This window comes from Lolium rigidum, chromosome 6 (genome assembly GCF_022539505.1).
Source record: "Lolium rigidum isolate FL_2022 chromosome 6, APGP_CSIRO_Lrig_0.1, whole genome shotgun sequence".
Classification (NCBI taxonomy): Eukaryota; Viridiplantae; Streptophyta; class Magnoliopsida; order Poales; family Poaceae; genus Lolium; species Lolium rigidum.
The window spans coordinates 146135316-146140691 of record NC_061513.1 but is presented as its reverse complement, the minus strand read 5'-3'; the positions used below and the strand labels follow the sequence as shown (position 1 = coordinate 146140691).

The following is a 5376-nucleotide window of genomic DNA, read 5'->3' as shown; positions in this document are numbered from 1 at the left end:
TGCGCCGCATCACATTTCGCCACCATCAACCTTCAACGTGCTTCTTGACTCCTACTGGTCCGATTAAATCTTGGTTTCTTACTGAGGGAAACTTGCCACTGTGCGCATCATACCTTCCTCTTGGGGTTCCCAACGGACGTGTACATCTACGCGCATCACCAACCAACATGATTTCTTCAAAATAGTAACCAATAGTGACCGAAGTTTTTGGTAAAAAATCGGGTTCCTATGTTTGCTTTCATATTCTTTGTAAGCATAATATATTCGACATTGGAGGAGGAATTTAATTACTTTTTGATTCATCTTTCTTTTTCCATCAGAAACTCCAGAATGTGTGAGGAACACATCTCAATTATGCTCTGTTAACACAGGTACTTCTTCTTCTTTTATTTTTTCACCTTTATATTTTTTAGTTATAGCCAAAATGGAACATTTTTTATATGTCCTCTGTGTTGTTTCTGCTTGTCAACGAGTATGTCGCGAGATTGGAGCTGTTGTATTGGACCCGTACGACATGTTTTTTGTTCATGATTTGTATGATGGGTTCTGCTGGATGCCATATTCTGTCTGTCATTGTCATTGAAGTCATGCTCACATGTTTGTAATTTGATTATGCGGAGGTTGCTGTAGTGCTCGATTTTGTTTTGGTCTCTAGGTAGTCAGTGATGCTGTGCTCATTTTGTTTTTTCTGAAGCCTTTTTGCTGCAGCTGCAGCCTGCAGGTGGTGATGTTTGGTTCTGGAGGTATCTAGCTAGGTGTATGGGGGCAGAGGGTAATGATCCTAGTGTTGTATTAGGTTTTTTTCCAAATGGGGTAGTGATCTTGGTGCTGTAAATCTGAGATGATTTGCTAGTTTTTTCATCTTCCTTTTAGTGAGGCTGTGAATTAGTTAGTTTAAGTGTGTGGCTTTTAGTGCATTTCATGCCACCGGATATCTTTTTGCATTTCGCCTGTGGACCAGTGTGTCTGCGATGAGAGCACGCTGATTTTTTTAGCCAGGTACTCTGAATCTGAGATCGTTTTCTAGCGTTTTTAAGTTCTTTTTAGTGTGTCTAGTAGTTAGCTTCTGTGTGTTGGGTATTTTTATTCTCAAGCAAATGCTCTCTGTAAATATTGTTTCGCTCTATTGTATGCCGACATTTAGATGATGTTGCTGTCCAATTTAGATGATTTTGTGGCATGGAGCTCCATTTAGATGATTTTGTTGTCCAATTTAATCAAAGAGTTTCCATTCCGACATCCATCCATCCAAGAAGCAAAATAAATTCCTTGCACCCATAATTAATATGAAACTTTTTTTTTGTAGCTCCTGCAATACCTCCGTTGAGGAAGGTTATGTCAAGGTTTCCTCATAAAGTTCTCGATGATCAGTTTCATGTTGGTTTTAAAGAGTCTCCGGAATTTGTTATTGAGGACAGAAAACACGACAATAACAATGTCCACCAATCTATATCCTTTGAAGGTTCTGTGATCAACGACAATATGGCAGATCCTACTTCAAAGAGTACAGTCCCGCGAGGTGCTGCTGACAAGGTAAAGTCCTTTCACTCGATCCAAAGGAGTTCCTGATCAGATTTTGTGATCACAGTTCTAAGTTTGTGATCAGAGTTCTAAGTTTTGGATGGTATGTAATGGATCAGTGTTATCTCTTCCACATTTTTTCTCGTAGGTTGCTTCTGGTTTTGCTATACCTGAAGAAGTTATAGTAAAGAAGAATTCTAGTAGAATCACCAGTATCTCTGGATCCAAAGGAGCTCCTATTCTTGTACCTGAGTCCTCTCCGAAAGCAGTATGTATATATATCTCAGTAATAGTATTATTTCTACTTTTTTTTTTGTTGTGTCTTTCTCCCTTTTTCTGAATTTTCATCTTATGTTTTTTTCATCATAGATTTTGAATTCTCCCAAAGCTAGTAATGTGTCAAAGGATTTCCATTTGAGACAAGTTGAGCTTGCTAGCAAAAGTGATGAGCTGTACAACAAGTTGATTAACAAAGCACAACAACCTGCAATTGGAAGTCAGTTTGGAAATAACTTAGATAACTATATCGACCTGTCACAGAGTGGTGCTGAAGAATTGTTCCCAAAAGATGATATTATCATTCTCCAGCCTAAAAACACTTCGGCTCTTCCTTTGGTTCAGAATCATCGTTTCCCTGTGTCAAACCTTGATGTCAAGAATTTACGTTCTATTGTTGAATCGGCATACACAAAGGGAGTTCAAAAGTATGTATATCTCATCTGTCTATACCCTTTTTGTATGATGTGTTTTTGTTTTTTGAGTGTTGTTTTTGTACTTTTATATAGCCATATAGGGTCATTGTTATTACAAGCCTCACCGCGAATATACATACAGTAATCTAAATTACAAAACCCTAAAGAGATTCTATCTAATCTTTTAGTTTACTTCAGTACCTGTTTACCAGATATACATTAACATGTTCTGTGACTGCAAATGAAGCAGGAAAATCACAGACCGTAGTTTTGTCCTTAAACAAGTGATGTCAATATATCATGCATTGCCATTTCCCTTAACAAGTATATACTCCTAGAATCAGGACACCATGCGTAGTCACATGTGTTGATTTCTTTTTATTTTTGTGTTTCTCTCTGATTTTGTTTTCATTGCCAGGTCATACTGTGTTAAGTATTCAAAGGTTCATTGTAACTTCATATCCCTAGGGCAATCTTTGCAGAGGGAAGGTCATGTCGACAACTTCCTTATTCCAGTTTTTTGTCGCAAGTTGTTCGAGGATAATCATCCTAGTAAATCTGGGAGGCACCATTTCTTCTCCTTCATTGGTGTTAGTAACTTTGTTTTCACTCTTTAGTTTTTTTCACTGCCTGGGACAATCTTTTTTAGCTCGAAATGTCATTGCACTTATGTGTTGTTGTTTTGCAGGAAAACATTTTGGATTATAATAATGAAGCTCAGCTTGATTTAATTTCCAAGGCTTTCATTGGTGCTGCATCGGCTAGCAAAGGGAAAAGACTGGAGTTATTTGACAGGGTATTTGTTGTTTTGTTGTTTCAGTTGTAATATGCCACTTTGTTCTACTAAGCCATTCTCTTTTGTCATGTATCCATCTGTTTCTTTTTTGTAGCTATTTTTTCCAATTTGTCGCTCACATCACTGGTTTACCTTCTCCGTTGATTTCAAATTCAAGCTGTTTGTCTTTCTTGATTCCCTGTATAACAAGGACGATGATTTCCACACTTCCATCAAGAATGTCTTGGTAATTTGATTTTTCCATAAGCAAGAATGTCAAGATACGTTTTTAGAATCCATGTGTGTATCACTAATATTCATTTTTTGTGTTGGTGTTCTTTTTGTTTTTATAGATAAACAACTTTGTGAAACTATGGCAAATTATATTCAAAAGTGAAGAGAATATTTTTAGAAGTTTTTCAATAATGTATGCCAAAGTCCGCAAGCAAGATAACGCGTAAGTTCAGATTCTCCTATTGTCATGTTCAAACTGCGTATATCTTTTTTCTATTTCTGTTACTTTTCAGGTTTGAGGTTTTTAAGTACCTCCCTTTTTGTAGTGATTTGTTTTCTCCATGTATTTTTTGACAGTGATGATTGTGGGGTGTTTGCTATGAAATTTATGGAAATTTTCAAACCAGAGGTTGATACATGCTCTTTATTTTCCAAGGATGACATTATTCACATTAGAATTCAGTATGCCAACCAGTTATTTTTCTGCAAAAGGAACAGTGTTGACAAATCAGTCGTCCTCAACTACAAGATGCAGGTTTGTATTCTACCTCTTATTCTTTTTTCTTTTTCTGTATGTGTGTCTGATTTTTATAGTAATTTTATATAAGTCTATTCTTTGTTGTTTCGCAGACATAGGCCTTTTTTTATTTCTTGGAGTTCGATTGGAATTAATAAGCAGGAGTTTTCAAAGTTGACGCATCAATTTGACGCCAAGTGATCGATACTATACCTCCTGGGGTCAGAAATCCGTTTTATTCTCCAGTGCCTGAAAGTGTTGACATGCCTGCTTAGAGAAGAAAAAAGGCCTAAGCTCTAGTCCTCAAGTTACCGCTTTTTGCGCGCTACTGATCTTTCCACATTTATATGTTCATGTTGTAGAACAAGAGTTGTCAGAAGATAGCAGCAGTTTATTATAACTCTACATTAGTATATTCTATCCTTCTTTTCTTTTATCTGTAAGACTTTTTTGACTGAATGTTGTTTGTATCTGGTTCTTCAGTATTTGTGGACTTTTGTATGCGGGTTTTTTATTTTTCATTTTTTGTGCTTTTCATTACTCTTTCCGTGGGGTTGGGGTTATATGGGGTAACTCCGCCTATCTAACATATTCTTTTTAGATAGCCGGTTCGAAGCCCGGATAAAGGAGGAGGACCTTTTTTTGATGGTTGTTAGTTTACTTTGGGAAGGAGTTTATTTTCACTCGTTGTCATACATGTTTTTCTTTTCAAGATGAGGAAGTATGTGAATACAGGGGGGGCTACTATATGTTCAGTTTGTCCTTCAATTATTTGTCGGGCTCAGATGGGAACTTACACTAGAGGGACACAATTTTTTTTGATGAATTTTTGCGGATGGTGTTTCACTGGCAAATGCTAGTTAGCTTTGGTTTTTCATAATTTCGAGTTGCTTTACCATCTGGCTATACTAAAAGAGTGTTTTTCCTTCTGTTTTAATTTAGTTTTGCACTTAATTTTGCGGGAGGATGGGAATATACTCCTTCTAGTGACGCCAACTATCAGGCTCCTTTTTCTAGTGACTCCTTCTGTTTCAGTTTCTTCAGACTCTTTCTTTTATATAGTTTTGTGTTTTCAAATTGCCTTTATTCTTTTTTCCCATGCCTAGATGGGTGTTGAATGGAGTAGTAGTAGAAATAGCATGTAGCAAGTAACATTCTGGTTTTATAACAAGATGCTTTTTGAACTACTAGTTTGTAAATAAGGTTGTGTGCTCGGTAGTGTCGTATTTACTCGATCATTAAACAGGTGTATTACAGCTCTGTATTGTCAATTTGTATTTGCTTGTAGGTTTTAATTTGACAGAACAAAATTCATGTTTTCGCATCACAGGGAGTTCAGGATGATATGTTGGACTGCAGAGAATTTGCAAATTGAAGTACGTCTTACTAGTGGTAAGTACTCATATATCTCTCTGCTATTTTCCATTTGTACTTCTTTTTGTCCTGTTTTACTTTTGCAATCTGTGTATTTAATGGATAAGTTCACACCAACATGTAATAATTTGAAGTACATCACGAATAATACATGTCACATGGTGTTCCTTGAGTTTACAATCATTTGACCTGAGAATAACACTATTACATAAATATGTCCTCCAACCATCACTTGCTTCTCCGCTACATGCGGGGTGGTACAA

At 36.6% G+C, this 5376-nt stretch overlaps 1 long non-coding RNA gene across 1 annotated transcript; it reads left to right on the top strand.

Annotated features, from left to right (window-relative positions):
* The first annotated feature begins 2689 nt into the window (after positions 1–2689).
* LOC124665509 lies at positions 2690–3388 on the top strand. Its single transcript, XR_006990585.1, has 4 exons — positions 2690–2803; positions 2902–3009; positions 3104–3235; positions 3342–3388. It is a non-coding gene; the product is annotated as an uncharacterized LOC124665509 (long non-coding RNA).
* The last annotated feature ends 1988 nt before the right edge of the window (positions 3389–5376 follow it).